The sequence below is a fragment of the Protopterus annectens genome, chromosome 7.part0 (genome assembly GCF_019279795.1).
Source record: "Protopterus annectens isolate FY-2018-M chromosome 7.part0, PAN1.0, whole genome shotgun sequence".
In the NCBI taxonomy this organism is placed as follows: domain Eukaryota; kingdom Metazoa; phylum Chordata; order Ceratodontiformes; family Protopteridae; genus Protopterus; species Protopterus annectens.
In genome coordinates, this window is record NC_056739.1 from 287,064,520 (window position 1) to 287,091,422 (window position 26,903).

Below are 26,903 nucleotides of genomic sequence, written 5' to 3' on the forward strand. Positions count from 1 at the left end.
TAGGAACCAGAATCCTCTGAAGTCCACTGAAGAGTTCTTGTAGCCTCCAAATCGTGAGCCACAACCAACAGGACATTACTTCTGTCCTGCTGCTAGTGAAAGAGCTTGACATAAAACATGGCCATAAGTGAAGAGGGAAATTCCAGGACTTAAGTTCTGCCAAGATGGTGGCATTTCAGACTGGATTTATGATAAAATAAAGGCAGCAACACTGGAGCTTTCTAAAGTAAAAATATCTAAAGTAACCAAATAAACTAACCTAAGCAGTAACATTGAAAAAGAAAAAAGAAGCAGGGAGAAAAATATTTCTGCAAGGGAAACCCTCTTCATCCTCTCATACTGCGTCATGTTTACTAACTCCACATTTGCATAACTGAAGAAGGGACAAGCACCAGAAATCATTCCCTTAAATTCTCGGTTAGGTGATTGGTTGTTGAAGTCAGGATAAGGGCTCCTCTCCACAGTCATTTCTAGGACCAGCAGGGCTTGGCAGCTCATTTAAATAGGATTCACTTGACCTCATACATCTGGGCTTATATGACAGCCCTTTGACAGTTTGGCATATAGAAGACTCTGTCCTTAGAGATGCAGACTGTGATGGAACACGGGCTTATCCTAATAGCAAGTGAACAGAGAAAACTATAAAGCAATTAAGACAAGAGGTGTTACTATTAGAAGAGTATAGAAGAGGGAATAGATCAACAAAAATACTCAGAAAGATATTGTGATAAAAGCAGTGCTCAGTATTATAACAGATCAGGATTAATCATGCACTATTGCAAATAATTAACTAAAAATATCAGGACAGGCATATAAAGGAAAAGTACAAAATAAGCAGTTTATTGATGACCCAAAAAAGTTTTATAGAGAACTGGGAAACAAGGCAAAAAAGAATTGAAACACCACCAAATAAATTAGAAATAGATACATTTTAGAGGAATATCTATGAAGATCGTGTGGAACATAACAAAGATGCTAAATGAACAGAAGAAGTAAAAGAAAGAATAAGAATTTCCAATGTACAAGACTTGAAATGGAATGAAGTAATGGCCAGAGAGACTGAAATAAAGTTAAGAAAAGCTCCTAATTGGAAAACCCTAGGCCTAGATGCAGTGCCTACCTTCTCTCTAAAAGTATTACCATCTTTGTATGAAGATTTAGCCATGGGTAAGAACTATTTATATGTGCACCCTGAACAGATACCAGCTTGGCTAACACCAGGAAAAACAATATTCCTACTTAACAGTGAACCTGCATGCTATCCTAAAAATTATTGAACAACAACTTGCCTTCTGACAATGTATAAACTACATACTGGAATTGATGTTGAGAGAGTTTATAGTCATTTAGAAGAAAACTCAATCGTGGCAATAGAACAAAAGGGTAATAAAAGAAAGTCATATGGAACATACAATGTCCTTCTACTCAGTGTTGCAGTATTCTTTACATATGGGATGTATTCTGCCAGTCAACCCGACATCCGGCCTGTATGCAAAAGCTTATTCCCACTGCCAGTACGTGGGACATTGCACAAAGTCACTAAGAACGTCAGCCATAAAAGGGACGTCCACATGTACCACCCTCAGATCTTTTTTGCTGCCATTCGGAAAGGTTGACTCTTACGTTCGATCTGCTGTCAGGTATCATTGGTTTGCCTTGCAGCTTCAGATAAGTACCCTGTAGGGGATTTATTTTCTTGCTACTGCATCTTTTTGTTGTTAATTTCATCCAGGAAGGACAAGTCTGGGTGTAGAAAGCAAATTCCACATAAGAATAGTCATGAGCTTTGCTTGTTCTGTTTAGGGGCTTCTTATGACCGTCATTCCTGTTCGATCTGTCAGGCCTTTGTGCCTAAGACGTTGCATAGTTGTTTGTTGGCCTTAAATCTTTACCTAGAAAATTAGGGACTTAAAACATCTGGCTAGAGATACAGTGGAGGGTTCTGGAAGTCCTTTGACTGAGCTGTCTTTGAAGAGGAAGGTTATCACAAAGTTAGGCCCAAATCCTCTTCGGCTGCACCTACTACTCCTGACATACTCCTTGAGGTTATTGAAAACCTGGTGGTGCATTTAAAGGTAGGGTCTGCTTTTTCAGTGGGTACCTCAGCAGAAGCCAACAAGGGGGTAGATCTTAGCACATCCAAGGCCATGCAGATGTCTGGTTTGGGGAGCTTGAAGGAATCATGGCTTGTTATTCTGGAGGACTCGGGAAATGCTACTGCCCCTCTGTCTAAAGACGTCTCGGACATAAGACCTATGTCTGGGCATTCTCCTCATCAAGAAAAATCTCTTAAGAAGAAGCAGAAGACAAAACATTCCACCATTCCTTCCACTGCTCCATTTGACTGATATGCCTTTTCACAGGGTCTTAGTAAAGCCTTGATGGCTTTGAGGACTTCAGCTTCTGCTTCTATGATTCCCTTGCCTGCTTTCTCGTTATCCCCAGTGTTGGCATCTGAGTTTCAGTTGTCTCCTTCTGCGCATGCTGCTGAGTATCAGATTCCTGATTCAGACTCTGAGGATTCTGTTTTGGATGAAGATTCCTTGACATGCTCCACCCAGATTCCTTATTTTCTGGAATATGCCTCTCCAGAGGAGGAGTCTAATGGGGGAGATTCCCCTATGGAAGAGCTTTCCTTTGGGGAAACTATTAATAAGATGAGGGAATTCTTTAAATGGGATTCTTCTCAAATTTCTGAGGAGCAAAAAAGATACTATGACCATCTCCAGATAGAAGCCCTTGCACCCTCAGCAGTTTTCCCAGATTCCCAGGCCCCTGCCCCTAAAAGTCCTGGCAGATTTTATAAGGTCCCTGATGACTGTAAGCTTGTTTTTAAATGTCCTTCTGCTGGCCCTGCTGTGGTCTCCATTACTTCTGACAAATCTTCTCTCATGTCACCTTCTGCAAAGCTGATTCTTTCTGACAAAGAAAGCAAGATTTTTGAAAGCTTGGGGAAGAAGGTCTATACCTCTTCCACTTTGGTAATGGAGCTATTAATTACCAGACATACATGTCTAGGTAGTCTCTGGCCCTGCTTCCTCAGGCATCCCTGGCTGTTTCTGAATTACCTGATTCAGAGGCTAAATCACTGATTCTTAATTTGTCTGCTTCCTCCCAGTTGGCAAGACATTTGATCAAATGTAGTTATGATGCTGTGGAGCCATCTTCCAGGAAAGCTGCTTCTGCATCTGTACCCAGAAGGCATTCCTGGTTATGCCTTCAGTCACTTCCTGATGACATAAAGGCCAAATTGCTTGATGCTCCATTGGATAACTCTGCCCTTTTTGACACAGCAGCTGCAGACATTTTTAAGTCTTTGAAAGAAAAGGGTAAGGAGCAACAGAATTTGAAACACTTGTTTGTTTCCACAGTCCCTAAATTCCATTGGAATTTCCCTGCCAAAACTCCTTTTGTCAGAAGGCCTGCTCACTTCTCCAATTTTGTTTCATCTTGACATAGGCCAAAGAAGTCTTCCAGGAGACCACCACAGTCAAAATCTTTTACTTCTTCCCCTGCTCATCAACAGCCCTTTCAGCCCAGACTAAGTTCTCTGTGAAAACCAAGTGCTTCTTCCAAGTCATACTCCTTTATCTCTTCACCTCTCTCTTTCCCTTTCAGCCTGGAAGGAAATCACTCAGGGCCCATGGGTCATTTCCATCATCCAAAACGGATACTTAATGACTTGGAAGACTCTTCCGCTTTTCAAGGGGACACCTCGCCCTCCTTCCAGCCAACTTCATCTGTTCTCTTTGTTGCTTGCTCAGCTCTCACACTAAGGCACCATTCAGGCTGTTCCTCCAGACCAACAGGGAAAAGGATGTTTCTTGTGCCAAGAAAAGATGGCCCTTGGAGGCCTATCCTAGACCTCTCCGTCTTAAACACCTTCCTGGTGGTGTCTTCTTTCTGGATGCTGTCTCTACAATTTCTTATTCACCTGGTCCCCCATCAATCCTTCCTAGCCTCTGTGGAATTCTAGGATGCATACCTGCATATCCCTATCCATCCTCAGTTCAGGAATTTCTTGCACTTCTCGGTGGGTTCTTTGCACTTTCAGTTTTCTGCCTTGCCTTTTGGTCTTTCCTCTGCTCCAAGGGTATTCAAAAAGTGCCTGGCCCAGGCCATTGCCTACCTAAGGGTGAAAGGGCTTCAGGTTTACCCCTACTTGGATGATCTGCTCTTCCTTGCCAGCAGCCCAGATCTGTTAAAACAACACCTTGCCCTAGCTAGTCCCCTTCTAAAGGTCCTAGGATTTTCAATACATTTCAGAAAATCCAGTCTAATCAGGATCTCATTTTCTTGGGATGCAGGTTCTGAATAGACAGATAATTTTTTTCTTCCTTCAGAAAAAGTCCTCTCTCTAAGGGATTTCATGGAGTCCTTTCTGTCTCTTCCTTCCATCACAGCAAGGGAATTTCTGAGACTGCTGGGGTTTATGTCTTCCACAATCCCCATGTTGCCCTTTGCAAAATTACACTTAAGTAAGTTCCAGTAGTTTCTAAAGACTATTTGGTACCAGCATGCTCATCCTTTAGATGTCTTGATTCCTCTTCTTCCCTGCCTGAAAACAGAGTTGCTTTGGTGGATGCAGCAACTCAGTCAGAACCCTGGCCTTCCACTTCAGGTACTGCAGCTAGCTCAGCAGCTCTTTACAAATGTCTCAGACTTAGGTTGGGGAGCAACTTTTATTTCTAGGAAGGTACAGGGTCTTTGGTCTCTTTCTCAGCAGCAGGAGCACATCAACATCAGAGAGATGAGGGCTCTGATTCTGGCCTTGCAGAATTTTCATCCTCTGTTCTTGACAGTACCACACAGGATTCTTAGCCAATACATGGTCCTTTGGTACATAAACAAGCAGGGGGGACAAAATCTTACCTTCTTTGTTGACTAGCCATCAAAGCACGGGAATTGGCTATCCAGTACAAAGTGACTTTGCATGCTGTGTACCTCCCGTTTGCTCAGAACTATCCATGACACAATCCCATGAGTGGATGCTTCACAGAGATATGTTCCTGGATCCAGTTCACCGGTGGGGTACTCCAGAAATGGACCTCTTTGCCTCCCCTCTGAACAGATAACTTCCTCTTTCTTGTGCCAGGGTCCCTCACCCTCAAGCTTGGAAGGTGGACACTTTCTCTTTCTCATGGAAGGGGATGTTTCCTTATGCATTCTCTCTTCCCTCTATTTCAAAATGTCCTGCTGAAAATTCTGCAGGAAAAAAAAATCTTGCTAGTGACCCCCTTTTGGCCAAGACAGCACTAGTTCCCTCTTCTTTTGCAGCTAGCCAAAGGTCATGACTACAAGTTACCTCAACAGTTGGGCCTACTCACTCAGGACAAGGGATCCTTGATTCATCCACGTCTGCCAACTCTGCAGCTGATCTTGTGGGGGATCAACTTTTGATCCCTTTTAAGCATATTTTTTTTCTAAGGACATGCTTAGGGTTTTGCAGGAGGTCATGAAACCCGATACTAGAAAATCTTATGTTTCCAAGTGGAAAAAAATTTCTATCTGGTGCCACAAAAGAAAACAGGAACCCCTTTCTGTGGGGGCATTCCTTTAGTGATTTCTTACCTGTGTGAGTTGCTAAATAGTGGCCTTTCCTATTCCTCAGTCAAAGTCCACTGCTCTGCTCTGTCTGCTTGTTTGCCATTGACTCTTCCCTTAGCTTCCAGGTTAGAAGTTAAGCTTTTCCTTAAAGGTGTCCTAAACCATTAAACCTTCCAGGAGACCAGTTCCTTCTCCTTGGGATCTTAACTATGTTTTAGAGAAGCTTACTCAGGCCCCTTTTGAGCCAGTGGCCTCTGCTTCTTTGAAGATTTGCACATGGAAAACAGTCTTTTTAGTTGCTTTAACGTATGCTAGAAAGGTCTCTGAGATTCAGCCATTGATGGCTTCACCCCCCCTTTTGGTTTTCCACAAGGACAGAGTATCTTTGAGAACTAATCCATCCTTCATGCCAAAAGTGGTGAATGAGGTGTCACTTAATCAGTCCATTTTGTTGCCCACTTTCTTTCCCTCACCTCAATCTCCTAGTTAGATGTTTCTGCATTCTTTAAATGTGCATAGACAGCTCGGATTTTGTCTTGACAAAAACAAAGTCAATTAGGAAGTCTGATCAACTCTTTGTGTTCTTTCATCCCAGGGCTCTAGGTTTACCTGTTTCCAAACAAACTATTTCTTCTTGGATCTCTAAGACTATTGTGTTTTGCTATGACTTTCATGAGAAATCCTTATCATCTTCAGTTAAGGCCCATTCTACCAGATCTGCTGCCTCCTCAGGGGCTTTCTTTAAAGGTTTAGATGCTCATCCCATTTGGAAGCTGCTACTTGATCATCTATTTATACTTTTACAAAACATTACAAGTTAGACACTATCTCCAGATCCAAGGCAGTATTTGCTAGGGCAATTCTGCATTGATTTATAGAAAATGCTTTTGCATTGTCTTCCTCTACTTCATCCTCCTCCCTGGGTTTCCTATGAGCTTTTGCACTCACCCATATGTAAAGAATACTGTAACATTAAAGAGAAGGACTTAGAATAGCTGTGTAAAATCTTACGATAACCTTAGATGTCCTTCTGTTCTATGTTGCAGTATTCTATCCCTCCCACCTTCCCCCACTACTTGTTCTTTCCTAGGATAACTCCTTGCTATGTGGCCTTTGGATTATTTTTGGTCATGAGACTAACTTATTCTGAGGGTGGCTGACGTTCTCAGTGACTTTGTGCAATGTCCCACATACTGGCAGTGGCAATAAGCTTTTGTATAAAAGCCATACATCAGGTTGACTGGTGGAATACAACTCATATGTAAAGAATACTGAAACATAGAAGAGAAAGACATCTATGATTATGGTAAGATCTTACAAAGCTGTTCTATCATTTATTGTTAAATAATGGATAGACCACAAAAAAGCATTTAACACTATCCTACATTTATGGATAAAAGAATGCTTAAAATGTATAAGATACACCCTGCACTGATTGATTACATTACATTGACCATGAAACAGTAGCAAACCGCTTTGCAGTTAAGCCATGATAAAGGGCAAATTATTATTCCAGGGATAAAAATTCAAAGGGGGATATTCCAGGGTGACTCTCTGACTCTTTTGTCTTGATTTTAACCCATTAAGCTGTCTACTTAACAGATTAGGTCATGGCTACAGTCTGGCGGCCAGAAAACAACAAATTGTAAATACTTCTCATCTTCTTTTTGTGGATGATTTAAAACTGTATAGTTCATCAGATGAGGAACTGAAAGCACAACTGCAAGTGGTCAAAACTTTTTCAAATAATATAAGAACATCATTTGGTCTTGATAAATGTGCAAAAGCAACCTTTAAAGCAGGAAAGCTACAGCACCAAGAAAACATCAGTTTGGGACAAGAATGTGTTATAAAAGAACTTGGGCAAGAGGGAGTGTATAAATATTTGGGAACTGATGAAGGATCGACAATAAAACATGAACAGATGTGAATAAAACTTAGTAACAAATATTTTAGAAGACTTAAATTAATACTGAAACAGCATTGACATCTAAGAGTAAAGTCCAAGCTATAAACAAATTTGCTCTTTGTGTCCTGACTTACAGTTTTGGAGTGACTGTCTGGCCTCAAAGTGTGTTGGGTAGGTTGGACAGGATAACAAAAAGGATGCTTCGTACTCATTAAATTATAAAAATAAATAAATACCAAGATTATATATTCACCATTCTGAGGGAGGTATGGGCTTCCTCAAAATTGATTACATGTATAGATCTGCAATCACGGGACTCCAAAAAAAACAAACCGGTAAATACCCAGAATAGCGTTCCAAACCAAACAGTCTAAGAATAAAAAGTAAGGATCTCACAAAGTGATGTAAAAATAAGTTTAATAGCAAAGCTTTCGAGATAAAACTCTTCTTGGTGCATAATATCATACTATAACACATTTTCATATGTACACCACATAAACAAATTCAAACCAATAGAAGCACAGCAACAATAAAATAATTAAAATAAACAACCGAGTGCTTGTTTCATGGAAAAAGGGACCTTCTCTTAAGAACAGGTTTTAAACTCATAATATCATTCAGCCCATTCGTGCCATCTGCTTAAAAGTAATTAATCCATCTATATTCAACGTTCTCATTATTCAACACAATATCCCCTCCTCTAATACTTCTGTCAATGGTTTTTATAATGCTAAATGTAAAACTATGTGCTTTATCTGAGCTTATGATATGTTTAGCTAAGGTATTACTCTCTGCCTCCCTGCATATATTAGACAGGTGTTGGGCTATCTTTTCTTTTAACATCCTGTTGGTTTTTCCAGCATAAAATGAAGTACATTTTTTGCAGGTGGCTAAATAAACCACATTCTGGGTTTTACAAGTGACAAACTTGTGAAAATAAAATGTCTTACTTGTATTAGGGTGTTCAAAAAAAATTGTTCTTTTTATGTACTAACAAAACTGGCAATCATAGCAAGGCACAGTATTTTTAGTTTTTATTATAGCATTCTTAAAGCACATTTGTAGGCTTTTCCAACAGAGTTGTTGTTTCAGATTCCTACATTTCCTAAATGCAAAACTAGGTGATGAACCTACAATGTCTTTAACTATATCAGATAAACATAATATAAACCATTTTTGTCTTGTACGTTGTTTAACCCTATTGGTATGTGCACTATATTGCATAATGTATGTAAATTTATTTCTGGAAGTACTATCCATAATATTACTTACAGTCCCATTAGTTGGACTTTCTTTTCTGTCTGAGAAATATAGTCTAGCTAGGCCATTTCTTTCACTCAACACTTGTTTTTTTTTTTTTTTTTTATTTTCTTCTAACAGTTTTATACTATAACCCCTATCTTTAAACTCTGTGACCATCTCATCTAGCTGTTTGATGCAGTCAGATTTATCTGTATTTAGCTGACTGGCTGTAAGGAGCTGACTGTGCACAGTGCTTTTTTGTGTATATGGGGAGATACATACTAGTGTTGTGTAAATATGTAGCAGTTTTAACTTCTTTTCTATAGATTCTAGTACCTATCATATTATCATTAATATATACATTAATATTCAAAAAGCTTATGTCTTATTTTGGTCATTTCTAATTTTGATTATGGGACTGTATACATATCTGCTGACCTCAGAAGACCCAAGCATAGTGAAAGTTTTGAAACATGAGGAGAATAAGTCTAAAATGACTTCCCTGCCTAGTTTAGCAGAAACATATCAGCGTCAAGTGGGAATGGAAATCAAACCAGAAAATCATGCTGCAACTGAATGTTCCAAAAAACAAAAGAAAGAATATAAGGTGAAGGACCAGATGCGAAGGCAAGAGATGTGAAACATGTCTAAATATTGTTGCAAGTATAGAAAACTCTTGGAACAACCTCAGGTTTATCTGGATCAAATGCATGAATGGTTAAGGAGAAGTGAATTTAAACCAAATGAATGGTTAATATTGGCTGCCCAAGATAATGGACTACATACATGTTAGTTTGCAAAGTCCATTGAACATGTGGGAGAAACAGACAAATTTAGGTTCTGTAAAACAGAATTGGAAACAGTCACACATCTTGTTGCTGGTTCTGATATACTAATGGCAGAAGTACTATATACTGAAAGGCATGATAGTGTAGCAAGATTGTTGCATTGGGGATTGTGCAAACATTATTACACTGAAGTAGCTGAAAAACACAGGAAACATGAGCCACAAAGCATCATAGAAAATGATGAAGCTTATATCATGTGGGATTATCCATTACCAACAGTTCAAAAAACAGATGCGAGAAAACTAGATACATTAGTCCATGGAAATAAGACAAAAATAGCATTAATCACTGAAACTGTTGCAGTACATAAGATTACAGTGTCTTACGTACAGAGAGACACAAAGTCATAATATACCAGGATTTTCAGGCAGAAACAAGGGCAATGTGGAAGACATATACCCAGACAGTTCTAGTAGTAGTAGAAGCAATTAGTCTTATAAAAAAGAATATAAAAAGTAATTTACAATGTTACTTAGATATGTTACCTATATACGCAACTCCACACAAATTGTAGGAAGAGTTGTTACTGGGCACATTGCTGGTTCCGCGAAGAGCACTTCTGGCTAACATTAAAGACTGAAACAATACTAATTTCATGAACTTTAATCATACTTGACTTGGGAATAGGGTCTGTGAAGTTTTCCCTACAGCAGGCCAGCAATCAAGGAGACTCAGTCTCACCACTGACTCTGGTGAGGGATGGTTACTAAGAGCAAAGATGGATTTGCACAGTATTTTCAGGTGCAGCTCCCTGCACCAAGCACAATTTCCCTTAAGAGCACACAGAGAGCACTCTCCTGATTTGGAGCTGGACTTTCTTACTCGTTCCAAGCCCAAACAAAACTCCACAATGACCACCTAGGAGCTCTGTGTCCCTGTTCCCAGTAGCTGACACACACTTGAATATTTGAGTTTTACATGTACACATGCACACCTGGGAAAAGCTGACACAGATTTACTAGCTCTCTCCCTTTTTGCCCAGACTCAGAGGTAATCAGGCTGCCATCAGTCAACTATATTAAGGCTCTTACAAAGGATACCCAATTATAATGTGTACAATTAATAGTAATAATGGAGTGTGGTCAGAGCAGCAAGGTTTTCAGGAATGGCCACAGTGTCACTCAAATAAGCATAAGTACTCTCAAGATGTTAAAAGCATTCTCTAAAGGAACAGCAACAATAAAAGGTTGTTGTTGTTGTATCTTTCGGCTTTTCCCTGTTGGGGGTTGCCACAGCGGAACTCCGGTCTGCTAATGATTGGCAGTAAATATTTACGTACCGAGTTGCCAGCCCTGACGCACAACCTTCAACAAAGGTACGCACATTTGCGCATGTCTCCACACAGAAGATGCTCTAGCTGAGAATCAAACAGGACAACAGCAACAATAAAAGGTATTAACATATTTAATAATAAATAATAAGACAGAAAACAAGATAATACTGAATACAATAAACAACAGAGTTCAACCACAAGAGATTTCAAAAATAATACAGTTGGATAGTTTTTCACAGTTACAAAAAACAATACTAAACTATTCACTATGTCCCTGTCTAACTAAAGAATTACCTTTCCTGGTCTACTCACTAAAGCAAGGCAGGCTGATATGTGCTGCGTATCTTACCACAACAAAAGGCAGATGATTTCTCTCTGTCTCACTCTGTCAGACTGACTGAATCTTACTCTGACTCACTGTGTGGATGTGTGAGATATAAATCCTGTCAGAAATCTTTCCTGTCAAATTCTAAATTGCTGTTGTGAAGGTTCCGAAGAGCTCAGCTGGTTAGAGGATGACATCACCTCTGGTCACCTGACTCTGGTACAGTACGCACACACACACACATAGGACTTTACTAAGGTCTGTGGCAGCATCTGAAAGCTATAACACAGTTTCAAACTTTCCACCCTTCCAGGGTTCTCTGTTAAAGCCTTCACATTTGATCAGTTACAGCAATACAACCTAATATACATTTATACATTTTTAACATAAGTAACTTTACAAACATGTTTTCTTAACACAAGCATCTGTACAAATCAAAGTGATAATCAAATGGCATAAACTGTTTTTCTTCACAAAACTCCAGCTGACTGTGCTGCCATATGTGCACATGTACTACCCTACTCTCCCTGGCACAGATGACGCTACCACATATTATCACAGGATCCATTCCTGCCTCGGTATTAGAAACCCAAAAGGCTTGGAGAAAAGGGACAGGCCCTGTAAAAGTCTTTCCACACCTTACAGTGCCTTTTTTGGAGTGCATCCAGTTAATAGTGCTCTGCTCCATGCACTTTATCAACACTTAACCAACCCCACATTTGTCTGCCAAATGTGTGCAAATGTGAGTAATAAAAGAGGTCAATGCTGGGTAAATAAAATCAAAGTCCTAATCCTGGCAATAAAAGGCATACAAAAAATAAGAGAGATGGAGGGAGTTTCTACTGCACCAGTGATCATTCAGATATCTTCTGTTATGGTACGTTTACTTACATAGCTGTACTATGTTCATCATAGGATCACTGCTGTATTACCCTTAGCTACATAGTAGAAAACTGTAGCTTTTTCTAAGTAGAAGGAGGAAGAATAAGAGTCCAGGAGACCTTGGAGAATGGCCCTAGAAAATCCTGCTTTAAACTCCAAGAAGTAATCTAGTCTGTAGTGCTTTGCATGTACAGTGGACCAAGTTACTTCTTGTAGAATACTTCAAGATTTCACCCATTTACAACAAGCCACTGATGAAGCCAAGGCTCTGGTTGTGTGTTCCATGACCCTGCCCGGAATTGCCTTATTGTGGTGGGTATAAACAAATAAAGTATGATGTGACAACCATTTGGAGGTAGTCTGCTTTGACACAGGCTGAGTTTTCTTACCTTCCTAAGAAATGAATAACTGAGCCATGCTACTGATAGTTTTAGTTCTGTCAAGATAATCTGAATTGAACAGAAGCTGCTGTTAAAAAAGAGATAATTAGTTCGGCAGAAAAAATATTGTCATAATTATAGAAATCAGAGGAGTTTAGAAAAGACTGGAAAGAGCGATTGGATAATCAATTCACAATGAAACAATGGGAGGGCATATGTATGGCTCCCAAATGTGCAACAAAGTCTACACGATTAAGATTTCTGATTGGAAGGGTTTGCATGGGTATTTTTATACTTCAAGCTGATTTCACAGAATTTTTCCTCCAGTAGATGGCACATATTGGAGGTGTGATGGGGAAGAAATAGGTAACTGGGAGCATATGTTTTCAAAGTGTAACGAGTTGGCAGACTCTTAAAAATTCCCTACAGAATACTCTGTCAGAAATATTGGGTGAGCAAATGGGAATAACTAAGGAAATGATTTTTGAGCTGGGATACAGGATCCTAATTGTCCCTAGACATAGTAGGGCCTTATTAAGTTTAATTCTGGTGGCTGCCAAAAAAGCAATTGTTGGAAGATGAAACTCAAAAGTCTGAACCAACTGTATTTAAAGTAGTGTATATTATAAGAGAGATAAAAAGAAATGAAACTGTGATCTTTAGAAAAGGATAGGAGCATATTGTAAAAAATTAAAATTACTGGAATACATGCATTTTGAGTGGGAGTGAAGTTTAAGGAAAGTCGAGGATTGAGCAATTTATATAATGTTGAACTGATGATAACTGTATAAAAGTGATGTATAATCTTTTATCTGTGGACATGTTAACATGGTTTGTTTTCTTTTATATAAATATATGTTTGTATGTGTCTTAAGTGATAGATAAGTCAATAAAGGTGATAAAAATACAATATCTGAGTTGTCTGTGGTTACCCAGAATATGAAGAATCCTTTCTGTCTCATTCTCATGCTCTAGAGAGAAGACAAGGGAGATGGACAGCCTGACTCAACGTACACCTGAAAACTATTTTAGTTATAAAAGAAGAATTAGTTCCCAAGGAAACACTACCATTGTGGAAAGTAAGATAAGATTGCACCATGAGAGCATGAAATTTGGGACAGTCTTCTTGCAGAAGGCAGAGCAATCAGTACAACTATTTTCCATATTATCAACCACAAATCAGCTTGAAGAGCTGGTTCAGTTGTCCTTTTTGTTCCAAACATGCTGCACTTTTATTGCCATAGACACCGCTCCCCAAGCAAAGCATGATGCGATTGTAGTTACAGACTGCTGGACAATGAAAGGAAAATGGAAGTCTTACATTCAAATAACACTGGTCCCTCCACCAAAGCAGTTGCCTTTTTACAAATTCCAGTATAGGAACCTGGAATGGCAGGGGATGCTGATGTTGGGACCATACAGATTTTAGTTACCACTGAATCTTCCAACGCCTTCCTCAGTGAAATAAAAACTCTGAAATGTTTCACTGAAAGCACTTTTGATAAAACTCCAGAGTAAATCTTTTTTTGCAAAGGGGCAAGTCCCCCTGCACACCCCATGTTGGGGCTGCCCCCAAACTTAAATAAACCTACTTTGAGGTCACATTACAATGGAGAAATAGGAATTCCCCAATGTCAGTGAAAATGCTTTTGGCAAAACATTTTTGCTGAAAATGCAATCGCCAAAACTGCCTTCGATCTACTGACAGGCTCCCAAATCTTTCTCATGAGGTATCTGTCTGGAAGAATAAGAAGTATTCTGAATGCCATGAATCCTAGTATCCTGAGAAATCCCTTGCTGAAGCTTCTGACTGAGTAGAAATATATACTTATTTTCCTGTGGAATAAAAGCTTTTTAAACCGAAATATCTAGGAGACCCCAGGAAAACAGTCCTGTAGACAGAGACAAGACTTCTGGATGTTTTGATGAAACCCCAATCTGTTAAGGGATCTCCAGACAATGAGAGATTCCTGGCACTTTGAAAAAGACTCTGCAAAGAGAAGTAAGTCATCTAAATAAGGAAAAATGTGAATACCTTTCATTCTGCAATATGCTATGACTGGAGCTAGACACTTTGTGAATACCCTTGGAGAAGATGATTATCCAAAGGGTAAAATAAAACTAAAACTAAAAGTATAATCCAGATATAGAAAACAATAATATAAGTTGAAAATGTGAAGCTATAGGAAATGGATAAGCGTCCATTAAATATAGAGTTACTAAGAAACATAAATGGAATATCAGAGGGAGCAAGTCATGAAGGGAAAGTATTTTGAACTATGGGACTTTTACAAACCAGTTTAAAAAAGAAAGATCTATGACTGGTCACCAAGAGTCTTCTTTCTTTGGTAACTAAATGATTCTTGAATAAAAATTATTCCTTATAAAAAAATAGGGACAGCTTCTATCACACCCCTGAGTTAGCAGATTCTGAATGATAGGAGGGAAAAATTGTTTGATCTTGTGGTGAAGAGAATTCCCCTGCAAAGAAAAAGAGAGAAAGAGAGGGATTCCCACTGTCATCTGTATTCTTGATGTGTCAGTCTCAGAGCCCATTTATCTGAAATTATCTATCCCTAAAAGAGAAAAATGGAGGGTCAGATTTTTGAGAAGATATAGTTTTGCCATTGTAGTGAGAGTGGGAGCACTCTGCTGATAGTCATTTAGACTTATTGAACTGCCTTTGTTTCTGAAGGACTCCTGTTTTTATAGAGATCCCTTCACATCGTTTTTTTAAATGTCAGTGTACCAGATGCTTGCTCTGACTGCTTATTTTAAATTTTATAAAGGGTGTAGAAGTAGGTGTTAAACCTTTAACAGACTTGAAAGAAGGAAGACTGAAAAATTCTGACTTACCCCCTTAATCAGTTTCCCTCTGTCATCACAGGTCGCACGTGGTGACTCTTCTGTGGCTATTTGCTGTATCTCAAACCATTCATCTTTTGCACTGGATCCCTGTGGTGTAGCACCCACAGCCACGATGAACTGGGTTAGCCGCATCCTCTGTAGCTGTTGGGGTCTCCTCTGTAGGCAAGGGAGAGCCACTCTTGTTGGTTGTGGGTGTGGGAAAAGGGAAGGTTTCCCCTGTTTTGTCAGAATGCTGAGCCTATCCCTGGAAAGCTGCTACTGCCATTAGTTTTAATTGTTGGACTCATTTTTCCTATCAAAAAGAAACAGAAAACCAAGCATGTATCTACTCCTCCTCAATTTTCTTTGGATAGGAATAGTTTACTGGGTCACTCTCAAGGTTTAATTCAGGCTATCGATCCATCTTGTAAAGTAGTTTTGTTAAAAGAAAGGAGGATTCCTCTTAAGCTGAAGAGATTCAAGATTCTGATTCTGAACATGAAGGTGAGATGGATACATGGTTTTTAATCTCAGATTTCTGATTCAGACTTAGAGGAGAGCTCAGTGTCTGATTCTCCCTATGGAGGTTTCTCTTTCTCTGAGACTGTTGCTTGAATGTGACAGTGTTTTCAGTGGGAAAACAATAACGCTTCTCAGTCCCTCAGAAAATACTGAGCCATTACATAAGGATTTTCCAGTGCCTATACCTATTCCTCCTGTTTGTCTGCTTTAAAAGGATGTGTGTGCTACTGCCTGATAGTCAGACAGCTGCCCCTAAAAAGGCAGATAGGATGTATAAAGTTCCTCAGGCTTTTAAATTTTTATACGCTATACCCAAACCTGACCCAGCAGCTAAAGCTTTAGTTGATCCCCCCTGCTGCTAAGCACTTAGTTAATTCCAAGCCTTTTCTTTCTGATAAGGATAAAAAATTGTTGACAGGAAATTATTATTGAAATTATTGATAAAGATAAAAAATTATTGACAGAAAATTATTATTATTATTATTATTGATACTTCTGCAGCTTTGATTTTTAGAATTTTGAATTGTCAGGCTCATATGTTAAAGTTTTCTGACAAACTGTGAAACTATGAGGAATGTTCTAGCTGCAGTTTATGTGTTTGTGAGGAAAAACTTATTTAAATGACTTAGTTTCTTTTATTGCATAGGTTAATACTCATTGTTTACACAGTGTGCACATGGCTCTGTTGATACTTCTTCCAGGGGTATAGCCACGGGTACTGTTTTGAGGAGGTTTGCATGGCTGCATTCTCTGAACCTTCCAGATGATGTAAAAAAAATGACACTTTAAATTCTCCCTTGAAGATAGATTTAATGTTTGGCTCCTCTGCTTCAGAGGTGATCAAAAAGTGTGATGAAAGAAACAAGATGATCCAGGGAATTTCTAAGATTTTTTAGCCCTACTTTTCTAAATTTTCTAAGGGATTTTCTATCTTATCATGCAATTTTGACAAAAAAACAGAACAGTCTCAACAAAATACAGGCAAACAGATACGTAAAGAGAAATGACAAGGGGGTTCCAAAAAGAGGTCTCAAAACTACTGATACCAAGGACAGTTCAACAAGTCTGAATGACTATTCAAGAGACCTTGTGAACACCTGCCCACCTTGGTCCATTTTTTCTTCCAGAATGTGAATCTCCATTTTTCTGTTTGGCAACAGATAGTTTCAGACAAATGGGTTCTGAAAAATCATTCATCGAGGTTACAGATGGCAGTGGGAGGAAATACCTCTTTCCAGGTGGTCACTCAACCTCTAGATCAGACTCTTGTTTCTAATAGTTCTTCATCACATGCTGTCCCAAGTACTGATAGAACCAGTTCCCTCCTTCACAGGTGGGGAAGGGTTTTAATTCAAGTATGTTCCTAGTGCCAAAGAAAGAAAGTTCTTGGAGACCATTTCTTGATCTTTTTTTTACAAAAGCTGTTTGTGATACTGCCCACATTCAAAATGATGTCACTTTACAACCTGCTACCTCTTCCAAGTTTCTTAGCAACACTAGACTTAAAAGATGCTCATCATCACATCCCTATTCATCCAGACTTTATATGTTTCTAAAGGTTCTGTGTGTCTGGATCACATTATCAATTCTCTGCCTTACCCTTTGGGCTATTGACTGCACCAACTGTGTCACAAAGTATCTATCTCAATAATAGCTCATAGCAGGCTACAGGGTATCCACATGTTTCCATATTTAGATGACTTGCTTAGTTTTGCAAATTCCTTTACAAAGTGTCAGGGATCTCTCTCTTTAGTGAAAGATCTCTTACACAAGCTGGGATTCCAAGAGAACACTCAAAAGTCTTTCTTGACTCCTTCACACAGGATTGTGTTCCTGGGATGTTAACTAGACACCTCAGTTCTGAGAACTTTTCTTCCATAGGAAGATAATTTCTTTAAGTTTTTCTACTCAGACTTTGAACACTGCGAGGGAATACTTAAGGATTTTGGGGGTCATGGCATCTGTGATTCGCATGATACCCCTGGCAAGACTTCACATGAGAAAAATCCATCCACCACCATCATCAACCCCCCTTTTGACATTTTCTACATGAGGTCGGGGTGTTGTGCCAACTGTTTCCATCTCTCTCTATTCATTGCCACTTTTCTGCCTTCTTCGACACTCATGCATGACTGTTGCAGGTCTTCTCTTACTCAATGCATCCACCTCTTTGCTGGATGCCCTTGTTTCCTCTTCTCTTCTTCCTGTTTGTCTAAAATCTTTTCCACTAGAGTGTCTTCTGCTTTCCTGCACACATGCCGAACTCACCATAATCTGTTTTCTTTGATTTTTTTGTGCAACTGGAGCTACTTTAGCTTCTTTTGTATCCTCATTTCTTCATCTGTCCCACAGAGTGCATCCTACCACACATCTTGGGCACTTGATCTCCATCACCTCTAGCTTCCTCAGTTGCTCTGCCTTTACTGCCTAGGTTTCCATGCCATACAATAGTATCAGTCACATCACTGTTTTGTACACCTAACTTTTCAGCTTCTTTGATATTCCTCTGTCATGTATTAAACCTGACACTGTGTCAGTTGGCTGGAACTTTTCTGGTTTTAGCTTTGACCACCTAATTTAGACTTCCTTTTTCCTCAACCACCCCTCTGAGATACTTGAATCTGCTAACATGTTCAACTATTTTCCTTTCTATCTCAGTTCTTAGCTGCTTCTGAACTCCATTTGCTGCCATTACAACTGTCTTCTGTGTACTTGTATTCAGTTTCATCCCATGTGCCTGAAGTTTTGCATTCAGTTCCTCTATCCTTTGCTGAAGTTCTTGCTCAGAGTCTACATGTAATGCCACATTGTCTGCGTACATCAACTTTGTTGAGCTGCCCCCTTTACCTGTTTGCTAATGTAGCCCATCACCAGTATGAACAGCAGTGATATCAAAGCTGAACCTAGTGCACAGCCACTCCCACTGGGTAGCCCTCTGTAAAACTAAACACTGTTCATACTTGAGTCATTAGGTCCTTGTACATCTCTTAAACTACTTCTAGCAATGTTTTTCTGACTTCAGAACACCACAGGACTGCCCAGATTAGCTTTCTTGGGAGATTATTATATGCTTTCTTCAAGTCTAGGAATGCCCAGTTGGACTCTTTCTATATCTCTAGCTTCTTCTCAACTATCTGTCTCACTGTAAACATTGGATTAGTTGTGGTGTATCCTAATCTGAATCTGAATCCAAACTACTCATCTCTCATCTTACTTTCTACTACTCAGTTTATTCATTGATCAACCACTTGGCATAATGGTTAAGGTTTATACCGCCTATGCACAAGGTACAAAGTTTGATCCTGACCTCCGGCCAATGCTTGTTTGGAGTTTGTATGTTCTCCTTGTGTCTCTGTGGGGTTCTTGCCACCTCCAAAAAGAATTCTGAGTGTTTCTGTCTCAAACTCAACAAATGGAGTTGTGGGCAACAGCACAGACTCTATCTACATGGTGTCCTGTATGGGAAAAGTTGTGTAAAACCACCACTTTGGCATCGACTGTATTGTGCAGTATCCTTACGATATGAGAACATGGATCACAGACTGCTCACCATGACAGGGCTAGCCACTTGACAGTGTAAAATATAGCTCTATCAGTCATTTTGACTAATGAGAAAGATATGGTGGTATCTAAAATCTCGTTGGTCCCAGCATCAACACCCTATATCTTTTCAAATCCCAGTACCATGGTTTGTCAGAAGAGAGCTGCTTTGGTGGAGGCAACAGATGTCCTTACATCCGGGTCTCCCCTTCTCCATTCCTGCAGTCAGTCACCACAGATGCTTTGGACTTTGTTTGGGAAACAGTTTTGGGAAGAATAAAAGTGCAGTGAGTGTGGGATACCAAGGACAGATGCAAGCACATAATTCTCAAGATGATGCTTGCCCTGATCAATGCACTTAACTCTCTGAACCATCTTTGGTTCCCAAGACCACTTCATGTTGTTACAGACAATACCACAGCCATGTGGTAGATCAACAAGCAAAGGGGAACAAGGTCATACCCCCCTTACAGACTAGCCATGTTAGCATGGGACATAGCTTCAGAGCACAAGATCACTCTACAGGCATCCTACATTATGCCATAGAAAAATTGTGTGGCAGACAAGCTGAGCAAAACCAAGGAAGACCCTCACAAATAAAAATTAGATCAGGACGTCTTTCAAGCTTTAATTCATCTGAGGGGAGTTCTTCAAGTAGACCTCTTTGCCTCTTTTCTAAACAATCAACTGACAAAGTTTTGCTCCAGGACTCCATGCAAAAAAGCATGGAAGACAGATGCCTTTTTATTGTTTTTTACAGGAATGTTCCTGTATACCTTTCCACTAATATCCATGGTATTTCTGGAGATTCAGAAGGACCCCCCAAAGATAGTGTGATGATTCCCTACTGGCCCAGGCAACTGTGTTTTTTCCTTCTTTTGGAAATAGTCAAGGGCAATTACTACAAGCTTTTTCACATAATGAATCTACTCATACAAGAGCAAGGGTGTTTGATACAGCACAACATAAATCACCTTCAAATGACTGCCTGGATAACAGAGTCTTAATTTCTTTAAAACACCTGTTTTCTGAGGTGCAGCAGGTACTTATGGAGGCAAGAAAACCTGCTACTAGAAAATCAGTTATTAGTAAATGGAAAAGGTTTTCTAGTTCATGCCAACAACATAAACATGGGGACAAAATGCTCCACACCAGAAGTATATCCCTCATTGGTGAGATCTGATCATAAACTAATCTCACTGGAAATCCACATCCCGCCCCCACCCCAAACAAAAAAGACCATAGTGAAGAACTTCTCTAAAGCAAACTTCACACTACTCAAGACTGGTGTGGTATCCTTCAAGGCCCCTGAGCCAGTGGAAACCACAACCCAAGCTGCGGAAGCCCTTACAAATGCCTTCTATGAACACCTCCAGGACTGCATGGATCAGGCAATCCCAAATAAAACCAAGACTCTTTCCACAAAGGGCAAACGTCCAGTCTGGTGGACCCCAGCCATTAACAAACTTTACAATAAGAGGAGAAAGCTATTACATGATAGAACAAAATCCATAAAAGGGAAGTCACCCCTGATCATTATTAGTAAAAAAATACGAGCACTCATATCAACTAAGGCCAAATTTGAGAGAAAAATTGCCATGGATTCAAAGGACAATCATAAGACCTTTTTCAGCTATGTTAGGAACCTGGGTGGAAACTCCCAGATATGCTCAGAATTAGTCCAAAATGATACAAAAATCACTGAACCCACAGACATTGCCAACATACTGGCAGACAGGTTCAGTGCAAACTTCACCCCCCTCACCCCCCCTAAAGGAGAGATAACTATCCCAGCCGAGTGTAGCCTCCCGGACATCTCAAATGTGCAGGTGAAAGCTGCTCTCTCTAAAGCTAAAAACACAGCATCAATGGGACCGGATGGTGTCCCCGGCTGTGTGCTACACGAGCTAAATGAGGAATTAAACCCGCACATAAGGCAGCTGTTTAATCTCAGCCTTACCACAGGATACGTGCCCAAGGAGTGGCGTACGGCAACTGTGGTCCCACTCCACAAAGGCGGCGCCTCTACGGACCCTGGTAATTACCGCCCCATAAGCTTAACAAGTCTAGTCTGCAAAGCTATGGAGAGGATCATAATGGAGCTCATAAACAAAGATATAGGGGACTTGCAGACATTGGACCCGACCCAGTTTGGCTTTGTCAAGGGAAGATCATGCCTTTTGAACTTGGTCGACTTCTTCGAAACAGTCACCAAGGCCATTGATGTGGGAAAGGCAGTCCATACAGCCTACCTTGACCTTGCAAAGGCTTTCGACACAATACCCCACTCAGGTATTGTAGAAAAACTTACCAGCTTAAATGTAAACCCATATGTCACAAGATGGGTTGCAAACTGGCTTAAGGACAGAACCCACAGGGTTAGAGTTGCTGGCGCTATGTCAGACTCCAAGCTGGTCACAAGTGGTGTCCCACAGGGCTCGGTCCTTGGCCCCTATTGTTTGGCATCTACTTCTCAGAAGTACAGGCCAACATGGGAGGACTTTGGCTGACAAAGTTTGCAGACGACTGCAAACTGGGCGCCATAGTGGAAAGTGCATCGGACACGGATATCCTTCAGAAGGGACTCATGGAAACAGATAGCTGGTGCCAGAGCCATGGCCTGAAGTTAAACGCCAAAAATGTATAGTCATACCCTTCGGGAAAAACAAGGTAACCCCAAGCTACCATATAGGTGGCAATCCACTAAGCACAGAAGAGGTTATCAGGGACCTGGGGACCCAGGTTGACAGTGGCCTTTCTTTTGACACTCACGTTGCTAAAATGGTTAGAAAGACCTTCTACATTGCCCACCTGATCATGAAGGGATTCACATCCAGATCTAGTGAGGTCATTGTTCCCCTGTACTCTTCACTTATCAGACCAATGATAGAGTACAATGCCCCATTCGGGATGTATCTCACCCGACATCTGCAGCAATTGGAGAGACCCCAAAAGTTCCTCACCAAAAGGATAAAGGGACTCCAAAATCTGTCATATGCTGCCAGATTGAAGAAACTCCAGCTCTATTCAGTCGCATACCGTCTGCTCAGAGGTGACATGTGCCTGACATACAAGGCCATGTCCAACCTGGAATTAATGGACATGCTCCACCTCAGAAAATCCAAATCCACCAAAACCACTAGAGCAAGTGACTTAAACCTTAGCACGGATATAAATAGGATGTGCTGGAGGGATAGATTTATCACTCAGAGACTCCCTATGCTGTGGAATAAAATCCCGGTCCATGTGAGGCAGAGCACCTCGCTGACTCTGTTCAAGAGAAATCTAGACCTGTGGATGGGAGATCGTAGGTTTACCCCGGGAATCATCTCTGTGTCACTGCTGGACAGAGGCACAACAAACTAATGGGCACAGTATTTTTTCATATAAGGGGTGGCGTAAGCCACAAAAATTTGGGCTAGGCTTATAAATGCCTTAGGGCAGATAGCCTAGTATAAACCTATGAACCTATGAACCTATAACCAGATCTCATTCAGAGATAGTTGTTCTCTGTCTTTTTTTAGTATTTGAGTGAGTTAATATCTCATGGCCTTTCTTATTCCTCTGTCAAGGTTTATTGGCCATTTCTGCATGTCTGCCCATGGAGCCTTCTCTTTCAAGGAGGTCTCGTGACAAAATGTTCCTGAAAGGGGCTTTGCATGAGGCCTTCAAGTAAACCACTGACCCCCTACTTGGGAATCTTAATTTTGTGGTAAAGAAGCTAACATTTGCTTCATTTCATTCAGCTAATCTGGTTGATTTGAGGTTCTTAACAAGGAAAACAGTTTTGCTGACTACTCTGACATCAGCAAGAAGGTTATCTGAGTTCCAAACTCTTATGGTGAGCCAACCCTACCTCATTTTCCATAGGGACATTGTTTCTTTGAAAACAAATCCTTTTTTTATGCCTTAAGTAGTATTCAAGTTTACCTTAGGGCAAGCTTTCCAGCTCTCTGTTTTCTTTTGTGAACCTAAGAATGAGGGAGAAAGGATACTCCATATGTTGAATGCCCACTGACAACTCGGGTACTATCTTGACAGAACTAAATCTTTCAGATCTTTGGATCAATTGTTCATTTCTTGTGAATGTAATAAGAAAGGAGAATATGTGTCAAAACAGACTATTTCCAAATGGTTTTCTAAGACCATTTGCCTTTTGTTATACTCACCATGACTAATCAATCCTAGGGAGGGTCAAGGCCCACTCTATCAGGGCCTTGGATTCATCTATTGCTTTTTGGAAAGGATTGTATTTTAGAAGTATTCTAGAAGCTGCCACTTTTTCCTCTTTACATACTTTTCCAAGGCACTATAAGCTTGATACCTTCTCTAGGCCTAAATAAAGTTTTGCTAGGAGCATTCTCCAGGAGTTCCTAGACCCATCTCCTTCCTTCTACCAAATGTAGTTTGCTATGATAATCTATCTGTATAGCTAAGGCTACTACAACAGTGATCAACAAGAAGAAAGTAGTACAATTTTATAAGCTGAACTTACCGTAATAGTAGAAGTTCAAGTAATCACTGCTGCAGTAGCCATTCCTTCCCTCCACCCCCTTGTTTTGTGGTGTGTTTTTTTTATGTCAGGGTACAGACTTTTACTTTTTTTTTTTTTATTAATCCTAGCATTGCCCTTTCATGGCTCAGCCTCCCTTTATCTGCTGGGAGAAAAGCTCTGAAGGGCAGCACACCCAAACATGTCTTTTAGTCAGTTCATCTCAAGCTACTTGACAGTTTGGGTGTGTAGAAGGTGCCCTTAAGTTTAGGAAGCTGGCTGGCTGTTATATCCTTGGCAGGCTGTAATAGATATAGCTAAGGCTACTGCAGCAGTTATCATTCGGACATCTACTGTTAAGGTAAGTTCAACATCCACAACTGTACTTTCTTCATAATTTTACCCTTGTCTTCTGAAGAGATGGAATTTCAAACACAGTGGCTTTATCAGGTCTATTTAGCCCCACAACTTCAGGAAGGGGATGTGTTTTAATCCATATGCATGTCTTCTAATGACAAAACTGAAAGCAGCAACTCAAAAGTGGTCATTTACCATACCATGTGCACATCTGATTGTATGTAAACCTACCTTGTAAACTATTTTGGTTAACTTAGCTTTGTAAAGCAGGCATCTGCTGTCTATTTAGTTAAGTCATACATTTGTTTAACTAGCTCTGATACGCAAAATGGTACAGATATACAACTCACTGAACAGTTCAATCATCTTTCTGTGTGAGATGTAAGTGTTCTCAATTGAAGGCTGATGACTAGACCATTTTTCTGATTCAGATGCTGTGTCCATAAGCCCAGCCATTGTGCTATTGTAAAGATAAAAATGCTCCGTAAAAGCCCTGTAAAACCTATAAGGCTATTTGGATGCAGTTAGCATGGCATCCCATACTTGACACACTTTGCTAAGTATGCCATGGAAAGAACACATAAATGAATGCTGGTATGAGTTGATTCATCTTTTTGAGCTTGACCTACTACTGTTTTGCTGATGAAAACTTATTTTGTACGCTGCTTGAAACGTTCCATCTTTAAATTAACATTATCACAAAAAGAAGCATCTTTTCAAATGGAACCCAGAGACAAAACATTGAATTTGCTAGTGTCTTAACATACAGCAAAAGACACCCAATATGAATAGGATAAGCTGTGCTGTTCCTTCTCAGAATATGGTGCTACAGAGTGCTTGTCCTCTTTATTGGTTTCCCTGAAGTAGATGGTTTGAGTTTAGCTGTGAAACCAAATGTAATATTCTGAACTGAGTCAGTATATTCCTGTGATCTCCTTAACCAGTAAATATCTGAGCCTCTGACATTTAAGACAAATGCCAGACTTTCACATGACAACACCTGGGATGTCTGATGGTCAAATATATCTTCCCAAAAAGAAGGCTGGTTCTTGTTCTGGTGTTTCCCTAACCAGCAATATGTCCCTGAGGATGTCCTCATCTTAAAGGCTGAGAATGTAAGATGATGGGGAGCAGGAGAAATATTGGTGGTCTCTGTAGCCAAATCTCTTGATCTGTTAATTAATGACACTGACTTGGATAATGGGGACCAACATGCAGAGAGAGTTTGTTAACTTTACATCTACTAATTTAAAAGTTTTGTCAGCTTGAATCTTTTTTTCTTCCAGAATCAAGGTGCCCCAAGACTGGATCCTTGCCCTTAGAATTCCTTGAAGAATCATGAGTTGTGATAAGAATGAAAGTTCTTAAGTTCATCCTAGATAGTATATGGACAGACCTTTAATAAACCAGTGTCAAAAATTAGCAGCATTTGTACACTTAGGTGCTTGAAACAAGACATCCATAAATAAAAACAACGGATTAACTAAGCGCTTTCACCCATAAGTCAAGTCGAGCATCATCAGAGTAAACCAGCATAATACTCGTCAGTTGCTAAAATAATTTCAAATGCTGTTCCTGCCCTCGTAATTGACCAATCACTTTAGTTAAAAAACTAAATTGAAAACAATGTAACCTGTAAAACGTAAACATATCAGCACAAAAAAACTTTCACTCAATGACATTCTACGTTGTGCAAAATAAATACAGTAGAAAAAAATAATACATTCCATATCTAGTTATGTTATGTTCTAAAACCAAATAAATAACGATTTGTATTTTAAAATACTAGATAGGAAAATATATTCGTTGATACCTGGAGGTTTCGAGGCATCTAACCTAAGTTGCCACATAGTCTCCCTCACCTCCAGCAAAATCTTAGCATTGCCCCCATGTCATTATCAGGTATTCTATCTACAACAAAAAATAAAAACTTTTTAAAATTAAGACAACTATTACTATGCATGTATAAGGCATTACTAGTCTTTTTATTCCTAATGTCCCTTAAGTGCTCTAAAATTCTTAACCTTAATTTTCTAAAAGTTTTCCCCACATAAAACGTGGGGCAGCTTAAACACGTAGCAACATAAACAACCCTCCTGGTGTTGCAGTTACAATATCCTGGACATTTAATAGTTTTATAAAAATTATGGACCGCCACATATGGGCCATTGTTAATAAACTTGCATACACTACAAGCTCCGCATTTACTCATTTTAGAACTCTTATATAGTCCAGCATTGCTATTCTCTTTTTACATCAACTCCTTTAAATTCATACCCGTGCTGAATGTAAATAGTGGCGAATTTCCTATAACTTGTGTAATGTCCTTGTCCAAAGTGTAATGCCATGTGTCCTTAACAATTTTGATAATGTAATCTGATTGCCCGTTATAGGGTAAAATCACAGCTCGTTTTTGGTGAAACATATCGGTTGGTAATGCCGTGTTATTCTCATTATGAACATCCTTCAATAGTCCACCTTTTAAAATTGGTCTGAAAGACAAATGTCTTTTAACGTCTATCTCTTTTTTAATCTTAACCAAGAGGTCAATTGGATAACCCCTTTCTAAAAACATATTAACAAGTATGGTCAGTTTCAAATGAAACTTTTCGTCTTTACTAATTAACCTTGAGAGTTTTACCATTTGGCCCTTGACTACATTCCTTTTCTGAAATTGGGGATGACAACTTTGAAATGCAAAAAGTTATTGGAATATGTTTCTTTACGGTCTACTGTATT

The 26,903-nt window shown here is 39.7% G+C and overlaps 1 protein-coding gene across 30 annotated transcripts in view; it reads left to right on the forward strand.

Moving 5' to 3' along the window:
• The window catches only part of NFASC (neurofascin), a 2,999,343-nt gene that overhangs the window by 1,715,347 nt on the left and 1,257,093 nt on the right, over positions 1 to 26,903 (forward strand). The window lies entirely within an intron of this gene.